At 36.8% G+C, this 17,492-nt stretch overlaps 1 protein-coding gene and 1 long non-coding RNA gene across 2 annotated transcripts in view; one reads left to right on the top strand and one right to left on the bottom strand.

The window, feature by feature from the left end:
• The window catches only part of LOC136767666 (protein CEBPZOS), a 398,863-nt gene that overhangs the window by 183,402 nt on the left and 197,969 nt on the right, over positions 1 to 17,492 (top strand). The gene's annotated exons all lie outside the window — the stretch shown is intronic.
• The window catches only part of LOC136759740 (uncharacterized), a 60,789-nt gene continuing 53,776 nt past the window's right edge, over positions 10,480 to 17,492 (bottom strand). The window contains exons 2-3 of the long non-coding RNA XR_010820108.1: positions 11,335 to 11,441; positions 10,480 to 10,930 (exon numbers count right to left, since the gene is read on the bottom strand). This is a non-coding gene — a long non-coding RNA (uncharacterized LOC136759740). The remainder of the gene's footprint in view (positions 10,931 to 11,334; positions 11,442 to 17,492) is intronic.

Genomic DNA, 17,492 nt, shown 5'->3' with positions numbered 1-17,492 from the left:
GTAGTACTTGCATTTTAAATGATAAACTTGATGATATGAAAGGAAAATAATAATAAAAAACATGCAGCATAAACTTGGACACATTCAGATTATTTTCAAGCAACCGTTGCGATAATATGCTATTTTTTTCATATCCAGCTACAGTTTATGCAAGACAGATGACGAAGTGATCTGACAATGGGAAATGTGCAGCAAATTAAAATAGCTTCATTAGTTAAATTCTTAAAGAAATGTAAAAGCAAAACATTGATTAATCAAATTTCCTTACATGATCGTGAATACGAATTACAGTTATTAATGACAGAATCCAGTGACTCAAGTGCTTACATTTTATCTCACAGACGGCAAACAAAGCCACACAAATTTCTCACAACATACAGTTTCAGAAGCTTTGACTCAGACCTTTTCAAGGTTTTTCTCTCAGCATGTTCAAATCCTCTCTTTACCTTCAATTCCAGATACTCCGGTCTCTTGTTTATTTTTATTTTTTTAAATAAATGATCTCAGTACAATACAGGGTGCGGAGATCTTAACTCACAAGCTTTGACATATTAGGAGTTTTTAGTAGTTATTATTATTATTATGTGACTCATGTGAAATGTGTGATGAGTTTAGCAGATCCAGTTTATCACACAATTTAGAGTGACTTCAGCTCCAATCTCTGTATCTCTCCAATCTAAATAACACTCAGGAGTCAACTATTACAAGTTGTGATTGGTGTGTGCTAGTAATGTGTCTGAATGTAGCCAGCACTGTACATCTTGTCTTTCAACAGATCTAAATATACAAGCAGAGAAAATTAAAGAAAGATGGGAGTAGGAGAGTTAATGATCACTGGTCTTAACCTCCTCCAGTGGCTCTGAGGATGGTTTCCAACAGGCCTCGCTGTAGCCTGATCTGGGCCACAACCTCGGGCCCTGGCCTGGAAAATGCGACGAGAAGAAAAACATCGAGGAAACAAGAATTACAAGCGGCAGACTGCATTCTTACCAATTAAAAAACATCGCCCAGGATTCAAATCTTGTGTATTAAGAAGTTACTTTTCCATGTTGAAGAGCAGTACTTACATAAAACACTTTTCTCAGCACACAAGCTTTCGATAAAGTGATGTTGCCGCGCATACGCCCACTCAACTCGTCTCGTTCGTAATGCGCAGATTCCCGCAGTTCTGCGCAGAGCTGCAGAATCACACGCTTCCATTGGTGGATCCGCGCAGAGCTGCAGAAATCTGCGCAACACGGACGTGACATTCACCTTTCAGTACACCTGTAATCACTTAAACACGAATACAATTTACAAACATGAAAAATAAGAACTGGTACCACAATTATGCTGTTGTAAGTTGACATTTATTTTATTTTTTAAGATGGTAAATCCAGAACCTGTAATCATAAAACAAAGCATTATATCCCTGTTACCACATTACTACAGCAAACGAGGGTAACAATTTACTGCAGGTGTACTGGACACATTTTTGTAGTTTTATTCAGTCGTAAAAAAATAACATTTTATAATTAGCGAAATTAATTATAAGGGCGCATTACACCGTGTAGCCCTGATTCCCAAAATATAAACACTGACAGCAGTTACCGAAACAAAATAACAACTTGGGCGCACATACATGTGTATTTTAACAGATGTATTTTGGTTTACGGTTTTCTTACCTCCTGTGAGTTTCTCCCGTCTTCACCTGTCGAGGACGAGAAACTCACTTGGGTTATGCAGACCAAAGCAATGTCAGATTAAGTTAAATAATGCATTTCGTTATTTTGGGAACTTTCGCATTGCACAAACCGCAGGTGAAACAAACAAACAAGGCTATACGTCTCAATATGTATGTACAGTGAGGGAAAAAAGTATTTGATCTCCTGCTGATTTTGTACGTTTGCCCACTGACAAAGAAATTATCTGTCTATAATTTTAATGGTAGGTGTATTTTAACAGTGAGAGACACAATAACAACAACAAGATCCAGAAAAACGCATTTCAAAAAAGTTATACATTGATTTGCATGTTAATGAGGGAAATAAGTATTTGATCCCCTATCAATCAGCAAGATTTCTGGCTCCCAGGTGTCTTTTATACAGGTAACGAGCTGAGATTAGGAGCACTCTCTTAAAGGGAGAGCTCCTAATCTCGGCTCGTTACCTGTATAAAAGACACCTGTCCACAGAAGCAACCAATCAATCAGATTCCAAACTCTCCACCATGGCCAAGACCAAAGAGCTGTCCAAGGATGTCAGGGACAAGATTGTAGACCTACACAAGGCTGGAATGGGCTACAAGACCATCGCCAAGCAGCTTGGTGAGAAGGTGACAACAGTTGGTGCGATTATTCGCAAATGGAAGAAACACAAAATAACTGTCAGTCTCCCTCGGTCTGGGGCTCCATGCAAGATCTCACCTCGTGGAGTTTCAATGATCATGAGAACGGTGAGGAATCAGTCCAGAACTACACGGGAGGATCTTGTTAATGATCTCAAGGCAGCTGGGACCACAGTCACCAAGAAAACAATTGGTAACACACGCCGTGAAGGACTGAAATCCTGCAGCGCCCGCAAGGTCCCCCATCTCAAGAAAGCACATGTACAGGCCCGTCTGAAGTTTGCCAATGAACATCTGAATGATTCAGAGGAGAACTGGGTGAAAGTGTCGTGGTCAGATGAGACCAAAATCGAGCTCTTTGGCATCAACTCAACTCGCCGTGTTTGGAGGAGGAGGAATGACCCCAAGAACACCATCCCCACCGTCAAACATGGAGGTGGAAACATTATGCTTTGGGGGTGTTTTTCTGCTAAGGGGACAGGACAACTGCACCGCATCAAAGGGACGATGGACGGGGCCATGTACCGTCAAATCTTGGGTGAGAACCTCCTTCCCTCAGCCAGGGCATTGAAAATGGGTCGTGGATGGGTATTCCAGCTTGACAATGACCCAATACACACAGCCAAGGCAACAAAGGAGTGGCTCAAGAAGAAGCACATTAAGGTCCTGGAGTGGCCTAGCCAGTCTCCAGACCTTAATCCCATAGAAAATCTGTGGAGGGAGCTGAAGGTTCGAGTTGCCAAACGTCAGCCTCGAAACCTTAATGACTTGGAGAGGATCTGCAAAGAGGAGTGGGACAAAATCCCTCCTGAGATGTGTGCAAACCTGGTGGCCAACTACAAGAAACGTCTGACCTCTGTGATTGCCAACAAGGGTTTTGCCACCAAGTACTAAGTCGAAGGGGTCAAATACTTATTTCACTCATTAACATGCAAATCAATGTTGTTGTTATTGTGTCTCTCACTGTTAAAATACACCTACCATTAAAATTATAGACTGATCATTTCTTTGTCAGTGGGCAAACGTACAAAATCAGCAGGGGATCAAATACTTTTTTCCCTCACTGTATTTAGATTTTGAATCACCCCGTAATTTATTGTGACATCCTCTTTCATGACCTGTCCTAAAACACAGCAAAACTTCACGGGAATTTGAAGCTTTTTGTCAATCATTTTTTCATTGCAAAGCATCTCACCTATTTTTCATTTATGTTTGTTTAAGCGATTAGGCTCATTTAACTCTCGAAAGCACAACAATACTTAAAAAAACAAAAACATCGCATCTTCAACGTGTTTTTCTTTTTTCCAGTCACTCACATATCATTTTTAGTCATCTCAAAACATGTATCATTTGAGCTGAAGACAGGACAGATTGTCGACCTTTTCAAAATATTGGCTGGGGTCCTTTAAAATGATGCCTTGCCATCAAATTGATTATTTTTTAAACAAGTAAACAGTCATTGTTTTATATGTTGTTATTTGCAATTTTTATTTTGTCAGGCAATGTTACTCATAATTTAGGTACACAAATGATATTACCAAAAGTATTAGGACAGCAGACAAATACCTCAATTCTTCAGTTCCCAAACTATTGAATAGGGTGTAAATTGTCCACTCTGGCTCTTCATGGCAGTTGCTTTCCCTTTGATAAATGGCAAGAAGAACATTTTGTCCTTCCTCCTGCAATACTGGGACCTAGACTCACACGGTTGACGAGCCCTACAATTGTTTTATTGCCTGCAATCCATTGACAGTGCTGTGGTGAGAAGATGCAACATCTGTCATACCAAAGAAAAATGGCAGTACTCACCTGATTTGCCTGTGAAAGTCCATCATCCTATCATCCAGTTATTTTGAATCTTGTTTACATAATAGAGGCTCAGTGTTTGGCATATCACTTTTTGAAATTAAATTTAGCTGCATTTTTCGGCTTCCTTATGCCAAGATATTTTTAAAGGAAACTTTGGGAATAGTTCTGTTCTAAAAAAAATTTAAAAAAGACATAGGAACCATCAGTACAATAACCACAGGGCCACTTTGAATTCAACTGCTTCAAACCCACTAGTTATTACATACAGATGACTAAAACAGCATAAAATTATGTTTGCATACACAATTAAACTTGTGTCTTTTTTTGTAAACAGCCTTTTGTGAGAAGATTGTTTACACACTGGAATAACAGTTGCCGTTTCTGTATCGCATTAGTAGTGGGTATGTAAACAGCTCCAAATTGTCATGTTTCATGCATTTCAAATAGCTGCAGCCTGTAGCACTACACTGCATGCGTTTGAATGAAAATTGATAATTCTGTCATTCTGTCAGCATTTTGTATTAATAAACTTTTATCTGATGTTGTGGACAAAGCTTTGGGCAGTGGTATCCTGGCACCATGGTGAATCCCTTTAATTTGAGACGGATTTGACTATAGTATTAATGTTCTGCATGATTACCCATCTGACTTTATTTAACTTTGCTGTAATATAGACTGTACTTATGGCTGCCACATACATGCCTTAGTTTCCGAACAAACTGTGTGGCATTGGGCTTTACAACTGCTGTCAACATAATTTCTGGCTAGCAATCTTATGAAGTGATAAGAAGATGACTTTCCCAACAAAAATGTACCCGTGGTTAGCCACTTTGATAATATCTGGTTCAGCTTCCATGATAAAAAGTTGACTGACAAATATATATACACACACATTTTATTTAACATAATTTTAGGTGTTTGCAATTAAAACATTGTTGTACTGTTTGTTGATCATTTATGATTTCAGTTTTGCAGACATATACCATTTACCAATTATTTTACATGTAAGCAAGAATGACTTTCTAAAACACTTGCATGATCTTGTCTTGCAGGTTTCACGGCTTAAATCATTTTAAAAATCATATATAAACATGTTTTTAAATTTTGTATAAATACTTGATAATACTGTAGTAAAAGTAGTAAAGTAGGAAGCCAGTGCTTTAATAGCAAATTAAAGGTAAATCATATTCCAACTCAATCTTAAAATCAGAACCCAGTTCTCACAGCAAATTCAAAACAATACAAAACAATGATAGATGGAATTAAAGTATATATATTGCATATAAAATATAGCTGAAAATGAGATGTATTGAATTCTGGTATTTCATATAGTTAAACATGAACAAAAAAATTATTATTACCCATACTATGAAAAATGCCTCCCCAGTTTCCTCCAGAAAGTGCTGGGAATTCATTTGTTTGTAAATGTACCATGAGTTAAACTAGGAAATGGAAACATATGTATCATGCAAAATATTACCACCCTGCATCTTTGGAAAAAAAGGTGGAAAAAATTCAGAGGTTTTCATATGGTTTGACAGAAGCTGAAGATACCTCATTTATTAGAGCACGAGTAGTAAGGTCTGTGCCAAGTACAGCTGGAATATGTGGCTGGATTTATCATGACTGGGAGTCTGAAATGATAAATGCTCTGAAGCACATAAAATATACCGGAATAAAGGAAAGAAAAAAGCTGTTACAAAAGTGTTCTAAAGAGAATTCTAATTTCCAAGCACTAAAAAGAAAACACACAAAGAAAAAAATATGTAAATAGCCCATCAGAGGCGATTCTAGGGTATGTGGGGGCCCCAGGCAAAATAAATCCTGATGGTGAAGCTGGGGTGCGGCGGAGTTTTCTTCCGTGAGGGGTGGGGGGGGGTTTCCATTTGGGGGCCCCCCCTCAGCCCGGGGCCCCCCCTCAGCCCGGGGCCCCCAGGCAATTGCCTAAGATGCCTACCCCCTTGCGACGCCCCTGTAGCCCATCTTAAGGTAGTTCTGGTGCAGAGAAAGTAACCTGATATTTAGTAGCTCGTCATTTAATACAGTGCTACTTATTCTGAAGTTTTGTATAAAGTCAAACATCTTAAGAAGCTTTAATTGCTGGGCCTTTTTGAATTACATAACCATTTTCAAAGCCAGGAACTTGCTTTGCTTTGACAGATTTTATAGCTACTTCCAGAGATCCATTTTTCTTGTATGTGTGTGGAGGACATTCACAATCAATACCTTGCTCTTCAGCTTTCATGGATTTACACTGCAGTACACCTTGCAATAGGTCCCATCACAGTACCACAGTTCAAAACAGTTCCCTGCAACATTTAATAAACTTGATAGGGGAAAATAAACTTGCTACCTAAAGTATAACCCATCCAGTGTTTTTACTCAAACCATTCAAGTATATGAAATATAAGGCCAGCACTTTAACTACATTATTTTCTCCACCCCATAGCTTTTGTATAAGGTGAAAATAAATTGTATGCAGTGATTGGTTAAAGATTAAAGGTGATTGGCTTCTTATTTAACTGTGTACAGGTGGTGGAACAGGATATTAGTTTATTTCAAAATGCAAGTCCATTATTAGTAGTTTCATTAAGGAAATACATTACAAATACTCTACATGGTTACTCTACATATTTCAGGACTGACTTCAAAAGTCTAAAAGTCCTGCTGGTCTTTAATTCTTCTGGTAATATGTTCCAATTCACTGTGGTGTCATTTAAGAATGATTTATTTCCACAACCTTGCCTAATAACTGGTAGTGCAAGGCGCTCTTTATTACTTGAATGCTGGGCACAACCACAGTTCTGCTTTGATATCACAGTGCGTTAATTCGCTGCTGTATTTGATCCATCTCGGAGGTTTCCTCAATGCGAAAACATCCTCGCCACACTGAGAGCAACACAGCCGTGAGATTCGTGCAGCGATGGGACGTCATGCTGGATTTCAATGCATCAGTGATTTAGTAAGTATGAAGAGGCCTTACGAGCCGAGCGTACAAAAGACCCGAATGAGGAAATTAATAACATTTATAAAAACACTTGTAATACAAATTCTCAAAGTATCTATGAATACTTTGTCAACTTCTGTGAATGTTACATTGTTTAATGTGTTGAAAAAATACCTTATAAAAGTCCAACCAAGCCTAAAAAAACAGAAATGATAGTTTCATCCATTTGTTCTATTATCATTTTTTACATGCATCCTACAAGTGCACTACATCATGTCATTTAAAAAAAATTGAAATATTTTTGTATTAGATAACAACAAATTAAAATGTTAAAAAAAATGTTTTTACATTTTGTATTTATAAATATACATACACACACACACACACATATATATATATATATATATATATATATATACACACCATCTCTCTCTCTCTCTCTCTCTCTCTCATATATATATATATGAATATCTACAGTGAAAAGTAGGATGTATATGGAATATTAAATGGCAATACAGCATACGTACATTTTTTAAGGAGGAGACAGTAGTGTTATCTTTTGCTGGAGTCATTTTCATTCCTTTGTCTTTTGTCGCCAGAATTTGCTTGCATGACTTCTTCTGGAAAAAACAATGATATCCATATAATGCCTTATTACACAAGCATCACTAAATGCACAAATGTTCAATTGGTCTCAACTCTAGACAATAGAAAATGTTAATGAAACTCTGGAATGTGTTATTATCAGCTTTGGGGTATTGCAGAATAATATTCATCTTGTGAAGCAATGGCATGTACCCACTGTAAAGCATGCAGGTGGTTTTTATTTTTTCTAAATGTCGAGGTGGGGATGTTTACTTTGAAGAAGATGTCCCAAGAAGCACGAAAGCTAGTAGGCCGAGCTGCTGACAGCAAACTGACAAACCGTTCCCCTTTCAACATTGTCGAGTCTGCAGCCAGGTAGTGAAATATCACATACAATAGACGCTGGAATGAAGACTGTCACTTTTACACAATTTTGATGAATGGGAGGAAAAAAAAAACACAGTTAAACACAGATTTCAATAATCACTCAGAAGTATGCTTAATTTGTCCCCAGCTCACCATTAGTGATCCTTGGACAAGTGTTGGGACGGACACTACACATGGAATGTGCTGGAATGGACCTTCGTCATGGACCCTAAATGACAGCTTAAATCAAGAATGGTGGTGTTCTTCAATGCAACGCTGTATTGAGGCGTGTGGGAAACACACAGATGGATACTGGTAATCTAACTTTGCGGTTCTGCTGTTTTACTATCTTGGATTTGCTGAACAGGCAAATAAAACACAGCATTTATCTGTTCAGAGGTTCCAAGATCATCTATCAACAAAATGTATCACACATCTTCCAGGCAACTCTCCCTCTCTGTCTTCCTACAGAGGGTGACAGATGTGAGCTTGAAAACAAGTCGCCACGAACTTAAATACATTCACAAGGGACATCTGGATTGGGAACCTGTAATTAATTGTAAATGTTGCATCTCCTCTGTGCTGTGTTGTGTCTGCTTTTCTATTCTTGATATTATATGTTTGGCACCCTCTATCCCAGCCAAACCTGAAATCATCTGCTCATGCGTTTCAAGCATATTTTCTCTCCCACGCAGTGCTGTTGAGTTATTGCATGAAGAGAAGGGTAGAGATTCCTCCTGGGAGGCACTGGATTAGAGTGAAACATTTCAGTTCATTCTATTAAACAGCACTGCACTTTTGGCCAATGCAAAAGTTCATATATCTCGTGGCACCCACCCTCAAAGACATATTGCAAAAAGTCAGTCTCTACCTCAGATGACAATAATATTCAACCCATCACCACTATGCAAGAAAACAAAACAAACATAATAATAAGTAAAAATTGCTGAATATACTTCCAATAATGTATGTAATATTCCAAAATCAATTTGTACAGACATTTCTTATCAGCTAGAACTGCATTAGTTATATATCACTGTTAAATCAAGGATATCTGCCATACAGTAGAACATGTTCAGATGAATGAGATCTCTGATAAGCAGTCACTAGACAATGATGCATGTCACTTTACATTTGCCTTCTTGACTGAAATGTAACAGCTTCTCCATTTCAATGCTTACATAAATACATTGACCCTGAAAGTCGGTCTCAATCTATTACATAAAAAACTATGGGTAAAATCAGCTGTGTCAAATATGACTGAAATTTAATAACGTGTTTTTACATTACACACCTCGAAGAACAGCACAAAAACATTACTGTCCAATACAGCTCAATCAAAAAGACAACGGGAGTAACTTGTTTCGCTATAACTATTCCAAAAATGATATGCAATACAGATGTATGAAGAATATTAACAGCAGGGTATGAGACATTTAACACTGAATAAGAGGAAGACCTCTTCAACACCAAAGGAGGGTTACCCTGAGACTCAAAGTAAAAGAAGGAACAAAAGAAGGGTGACAGGAAACCAATATTACATAGAAAAAATGTCTCCATCGTTCTCCATTTAAAGCCTTAACTCATATTCAGCTGATATGTAACTGAAAGCATGTTTGTTTGTTTATTTATTTATTGACTGGTTGATTGATTAATAATTCCAAAGTATTCTTTACAATATTATTTTTTATAAAATGTGACTTCTCATGTTCCTAGTAAATAGGTAATTTTTCAGTAAGAAATAAAATATGATGTGTGCTGAAATTTTCTTTGTGAAGTTTGTGCTGTTAAAATGTGGTAGTCAAGAAACAGTTTCACACTTTGCATGACTGAAAATACAAATTGCACCATGATTATATTGTTTTTCCCACATACCCAAAACATTTCCATAGCATTTAAAATGATCAGTATATTGGAATTAATCTTTTTGTTACATTTTTAATGAAAGCATTTTCTTGGTCTGCTCCTAGCCAGTTTTCCACAACTGACCAACAAAATGAGTATTTGAAACCTTTTGAAGTAATCAAACACATTTTTTATAATGCTTTAAATTTGAAATACATATCTTTCTTCAACAAAATTGACATGCACCTAAAATTAAAATGATTTTCAACAGCATTTGCTAGTCAGATGTATATGAGATTCTCTATAAAAACAATTATCAGTCACAATTACGGTCATTCCCTCTCATTGAAAGAGCATGCAAAAATGCTTACCTGTCATAATGCTTTTACAGCTTCATTAGCCCGCTAAGAGATTCTCACAAAAGTCATCTCTTGTTTGCCAATGCCTGGTAGCTCGCTGCAGGTAAATGAGAAATGTAACACGATACACTGCAAACATCCCTTTCAGAATGGAAGCTAGCCATTATTCGGACAGGTTTCTGGTTTAGTGCAAGAGATGTGGTGCTAAAGAAGTGAAGAACAAACACAGCACTGACAACTATCTCCTTCTGATCATTTATAATTATTTTTTGGGGGTAAATGGCCTCTGCTTTGTCTTTGAGGAATACAGAAATCCTCTAATTCCTAGTACACCTCTCCTTCAGTCACCAGAGTCCCTTTTATTTTGACTTGCTGCTTTTTCTTAGAACTCAACACATCAAACTTGAAGGCTGTTTTGACCTTTGTGACCCATCTGTCAGCTCCTACCATCAAAAAACGATCCCCCCCCCCCCACACACACCATCAACACATCTTAATAGCCAAAATAACCATTCCAGCATAGGCCATAACTAAATAAATGCTTAATCTGCACTAAAGTGCCTGATGAGCCCTTTTCTTTCAGTTGCAAGCCCATATCGTCCATGGTATTAAAACCTTAATGAGGTAAACATTGTGAAAAGCATGACTGAAGCGTTGCTGCACACGCAGTCTCCTTTCTACATGCCTTCAGAACCTGAAAAGGAAATAACATTGTTTTAGATAATAAGGATGTATTCAAAACACTTTTGCACAAGAGATATTTTTGGCCTTTTTAAATCAAAAAAACCCAACATAAAAATGTAAATATTGCATACTTTTGGCTTTGTTTTCAAAAGGTCGATATTGCTACAATGAAGAGATATCGAATTTGACTTTATTTTGCGTATTCTCTTCCTTTTTACATAATGAAAGGCTTTATTCTAACGTCACTTCAGTGAAACTTCACCCAAACTCCTACATCATGTGTGCAACGTCACAAGCAAACTAAATACATACTTTCGGTGCCAAGTATCACATTTTTTCCCTTAAATAAGCATAGACTCCAGGTGCCTTAAATAACAGAGGGCATGCCATGAAACCACATGCTGGTTCATTCACCGATTTTTCCATGTCTGTTCTCTCAGGACTGAAGCACAATCGCACAGCGATGAAGCAACAGAGGCAGTGCTTTCATTCACTCGGCGCACATGCGGTCATTCATTTCCCTGTCAGGACATGAAAGAGAGCTCCATCACAAAAAGGCTTGATATATTATACACATAGCAAATGAGGGAAAGCTATTATGTCAGCTATACAATTTACAGTTAAATCACTGGAGTGGCAATCAAATCTGTAAATTTCTCTAGGCTGAATCAGAGCTTAACAACAAGACATTTGCAAAAGAAGGCAATGAGTGACTTTACGTGAAATAATCTAGTTCGAGTTCAAGATTCAAAGTGAGTAAACTCATCAAAGACTGGAATTCGGACACCTACGATCAATTCAATTGCATGATACCTGCTGGTTAGATAAAGTGCCAGGTCTGCTCTGAAAAAGTTTTACAGCTTCATGGGAAATGCCAGTGACAACAGTCAACCTCCACATTCTCCTTGTGTTATCTGCTCCTGGCTTATATTACTTCATTCATTCTCCTCTGTGGACAAAAGATATATGTCAGGGAGAAAGAGGAAGTCCTTTTACCTCATCCTGATTCAAGTGACACTGGAATGGAGGAGGCCTTTTTGAGAGACTATCAGTTTCCATTGCAAAGTTTCAGTTTCCCAACTTGTCATCCATTTTTAAAGATGTCCTTCCTTTCCATCCCTGTTAAACTGCACATGGAATTCACACAGCTGTTGGCAACACAGTATCTCTCTTTAATTTTGGTAAAGTGGGTCGCATTTATTGGATTTCTGCACATAGGATACAGTGCCCTGCCAAAATAACATTGGGCTCTACTGCTGATGATTGAAGACCACGTGAAATGTGTCCCAACGTGCAGAACAAAACAAACATGCCACATCTTGAGCATTATTAATTTTCCTGACTCGCACATTCAAATCATGCTATATGAACAGCAGTTATCATGTGGGAGTGGGATTACAATACAACATAATGGAAGCTGAATTGAAATTGAAATTTAACATTTAATTCGCAATAGTATATATTTTTAACTATTAAAATGTCTGTGAGTAAAGAACTGCAGATAGTCAATTTTCACCAGATAAACTAACATTTAGCACAAGTAACCCAATTGATGTTTATCTGTTGTATATGAATAGGGGATTGCAAATGACAACCAAGACACAAAACTTTGTGTTAATTTGTCTAGCACTTTTCTCCAAGGTGCCTTACAGGGTGGACAAGGATCATAACACTATACTTTATATCAAAAACCTAACCGAAGTGCAGCTACACTGTTGCTAGGAGTATAAATGGAGTACAGTAAATGCAATCCAAAGCAGAATGGCAAAAGTATCCTTACACAGCTGTCAAAGAGAGACATGTGTGTTTTTCTCTGTATTACATTACAAACCTACATAATATGTTATCAAAGGGAAAAGGCCATTGGTTTATTGATCTAGTAACCTTAATTTGACATCTAGTAATGGGTATGGATCTGCAATCCAGTACAGTTTATTATCATACCACCAGAATACCTGAAATACAGTTTGCCTGGGGTTTTGCAGTAAAGTTAAACAGAAAGACATCAGTAGAGTTTATAAAGACTCTCTTATATAAATAAATAAATACATACATACATACATAAAAACACCATATAATAAGTATAGTTTCTATAAATGTGCAGGCAGTAGTCTTATTTGCTTCGTCTTTATAATAATAATAATAATAATAATAATAATAATAATAATAATAATAATAATAGACATGAACTTTGTACAGTTTACCATTTGGGAAGAAAAGATAAACAAAATGTCATTATGTGGTTAGTTTCTTAGCAGACTCTACAGATGTTTAAAAAACACTCCCATGATAATGCTGTTGTATTACAGAACTCCAGAGGCACATGTTTGTACACGATATGAGATACAAAGTGCACCACAGCGTCTTCTTCAACAAAACTGGGGCATTTACATATTACAAACACCTGAGACTTACAGACATGTTGTTTTTTTTAACTCCCGGTCTGACAGAACCATTATATTCTTTATTGTCTTAGCATGGAAGTGATACACAGGACATTCTATAATCCTGCCACTGGTGTTGAAGGCCAGGATAAAGGAAGATTGATGGGCTCTGCAGGAATCATCACAGGTGTTTGCTTTTATAACAACTTTATGCCAAAGGAGTTTCACATTACAAAATAAGAACGAAGCATTCATATTTCCTGAATTTGTACAATGTTGTAAAGAATATGTAATTTAGGAGACTAAATTTAGGAGGGTAAATCAGTTTTTATTTGAAGCAGATCTTACTCAAACAGAGATTCACCACACTGTGGTTTGCCTTAAAACCAGCCGGTTCCTTTCCCTTTAAACTTCTGAGTCTTGCAATTCTCTTTTTCTCATTCTGAATGAATCAAAACTGTGATTTTTCTTTTATTTTAAGGGTTTCATATATCCTGAAATCACTTGCTTAACCGTTTGTAACCTGCTTAACAAAATCATTAAAGAAAATTAGTTTAAACATTTAAAAAACTACTTTTAAAACTGACTGGATTTGTTATATAACAATGAATAAATATATTGGTATATTAAGATATCTTGGTACTACTTTATATCATAAAGTATCACTGGTACTACCTGTTATATTGCACAACACTGCATTTGAAAGGATTAAAATCAACATTTTTTTAATTCCTTGGATCTTAGTACTATTTATTTATTATTAGTCTAATAATGAGTCCATTGCCTATGTAGTAGGGGTGTTAGATTAAGATTAATTTATTTTAAACATTATCTCCCCACTCGCTCAAAATACATACATTTATTTATATAAAATGTTAGAAGCACAATGTAAAAAGTAAAGCAACATTTTAAACATAATAACATTAACTGCACAATTACAGAAACGTTATGCTGTCGATTTAATTCTTGCTAAAGCCTTAATCTTAACCCCCCCATGTTGGTTGAAAAATTCCCATGTCCTTTTAAATGTGTTCTACACCACCCCCATGTTTAAATAAATAATAATAACATATGTTACAACGATGTAACATATAGAAACAGCTAAGTAACATTTTTTTTTAAATTACATACATAAATGTTATCCTTTTGCTGTTGATTTAAAATACTGCTAAAATATTATTAATATAGCACAAATATATTATATGGGAAATTATATGTATTGATATATGGTAAAAATGTTTGTTATATTGTTTTATATACCAAAACTGGTCTCTTTTATAGAATTATATAATATATATATATTGTTTTTCAGTTATAAATATATATTATATATTGGTTGTCTGTGAAATAATAACAGTATCACAATACAGAATCATAATAGAGCTTATATTAATCATTGCTTTGTAATTATCCTAAACCACCCACAAAGAAAACTACTACAAAAAAATAATATATTTTGTGATGGGGCAACTTTGGGTATAATCGGAGATTGCGATTTGCTTGTCAGCCAATCAGAAGCGTTAGTTCGAGATCAGCCTTGGTACATACCGATATGGCGACCCGGGTCTCGATATCTTGATTTAAACACTGAAAATGCTGATATTTCTTCAAATTCTTGAAATGTAAACGCAATCTTGCAATTCAAATTATAGCACCTTGGCACCGAAGGTGGACAACGGCCTAGGGAAGACAAAGATATCCATATATTTGTTTTAAATGTTGAAAATATATTGTAGAAATTCACCTATCCATATATTTTCACTAAATATATATAGGGCTTTAGATTGATGAGGCATTTGTCTTTCTTCTGGGATAGATGGGACGTGTACAAACCGGACGGTCTACATCTAAACAGAAGGGGGGTTAATGCATTGAGAGAGCATATGTGCAGAGTAATTGAGAATCTTTTAAACTAGGGACCAGGGGGGCAGGGAGCTCTGACAATGGGAACGAAAACAAAGGGAAACTGCTGGTAGGAAAGTCCTGAAATGTTTGTACCTCAATGCCAGGAGTATAAGGAACATGATGTTAGACCTAGTAGCCACAGAGCTGGCGTGTGACTATGATGTTGTAGGAGTGATGGAAACATGGCTTACAGACAATGATGGGGATGAATACGAGTTGAAAGGATACACAGTTTAGGAGAGAGGGTGGGGTAGCATTATATGTCAGAAATGACACTGAGGCAGAAGAACTCAAATTAGATCCTAGTAACGGAACAGAGTCTTTGTGGGTTAACCTTTTCAATAAAAGAGCTGGAGGATTAGTAGTGGGAATGTGTTACAGACCACCCAATTCAGATATTCAGAAATATGTTGCATTGTACAGTGTAATCAGGACTGCATGTAGCAAGGATGTGGCTGTTATAATGGGGGATTTCAATTTCCCAAACATAGACTGGGAAAGCCCAGTCCAGACTATAGAAGCAGAGACAGAAATGGCTGAGATGGTAAATGACTACTATTTAACTCAATTTTTCAGGGAACCAAACAGAGAGAGAGCATTCATTGATTTGATATTTTCAAATATTTTCAAATGACCAAGAGTCAGAGGGACACTAGTTTGAGAACCAAAGGCAAACTGTGAGCACAAGGCATACTTAAAAAAAACAAGTCTAAAACAATGGTCTACAATTTTAGAAATGCAAACCTTGAAGGTATGAGGCGGCACTTAGAAGAGTTAGACTGGAGCACACTGGATACAGGTTCAGTTGAAAATGGATGGTTATATTTGAAGAATATACTACTTGAGGCTCAGGAGAAATTTGTACCAAAACTTAGCAAATTGAGGAACAAAAAACATTGGCAAAAATGGTTTAATATGAAGTATGCAAAAAAAATATCAAGACAATGTTGTATAGCACATACAAAAGGGATAGGGATGACACCAAATACAAAGAATATATTGAACTGCAAAGAGATCTTAAGAAAGGGATTAGGAAAGCAAAGAGGAAAATAGAAAGAAACAGCTCTTGGAGCTAAAAGAATGCAAAGAGCTTTTTTCAATACTACAACAGCAAGAGGTCAATAAAGGAGGAAATGAAACAGATAAAGGTTAAAAATGGAAGTATCTTAGAAAACAAACAAGATGTGGCAAATGTTCTAAATGTGTATTTCACAGATGTTTTTACAAAAGAAAAATCGGATAACGTGCCACAGGTTAACAATCAGTCCAGTCAAACCCTAAGAGAGATCAGGATAAATGAGGAGGAGGTACTAAAGGGACTAGCAGAATTAAAAACAAACAAATCACCTGGGCCAGATGGGATATTTCCAACAGTACTTAAAGAAATTAGTGAAATTATTTATAGGCTACTAACTCAAATATTCCAAATGACACTTAGAACAGGGGATGTGCCGACTGACTGGAAGACAGCAAATGTCATACCAATCCACAAGAAAGGGGACAAAACTGAGAAAGGAAATTACAGACCAATTAGTCTCACCTGCATCACCTGTAAAATGTTGTAAAAAATGATTAGACAGAAAAATAGAGGAGCATCTTAATGAAAACCATATTCTTGGAGATAGTCAATATGGGTTTAGACGAGGCAGATCATGTCTTACTAATTTATTAGTTTTTTTTATAACATGCAACTGCAGCTGTAGATCATGTGAAAGCATATGATATTGTAGCGATCCTGGCTGGTGTCTGTGTGTAAGTAGGGCAGCCCAAGGATGGGGGGGGAGGGATGTAAAGGTTTGTCTGCAGGGTGGGTGGGTCAGTTCGGGGACCCTGTCTGTGTGTGTGCATGAGTGTGAATGTGTGTTACATGTGGGGTGTTATTGTGTTGGGTTAGGAAGGGATGTTTGTGGGTTATTGTGTTTGTGTGGCTCCCCCGTCTCCGGGTGGTATAGCCTGAAAGCAGTGATTGGACGGGAGGGAGTCAACAGATAAGGGGATATATAAGGGTGTGGTGGCGTGCCACTCGGAGAGTTGAGCAGGAGTTTGCTAAAGAAAGACAGATCTGTGTGAAGTTTATTTGAATCTTAGGGATAAAGGGGGAAAGTGGATGTACCTCTTTGAAAAGATCAATAAACACCAGTTTTGATTTGGAAGACTTCTGCTTATTTTGCTTTAATTACAACATCAACCATTAAAAGGCTAGGTTGCTACAATATGGTATACTTAGATTTTCAGAAAGCTTTTTATAAGTTTCCACACCAAAGACTGATCATCAAATTGGAA

Source organism: Amia ocellicauda, chromosome 1, assembly GCF_036373705.1.
Source record: "Amia ocellicauda isolate fAmiCal2 chromosome 1, fAmiCal2.hap1, whole genome shotgun sequence".
NCBI lineage: Eukaryota > Metazoa > Chordata > Actinopteri > Amiiformes > Amiidae > Amia > Amia ocellicauda.
This window is presented reverse-complemented; position numbering and strand designations above follow the sequence as displayed.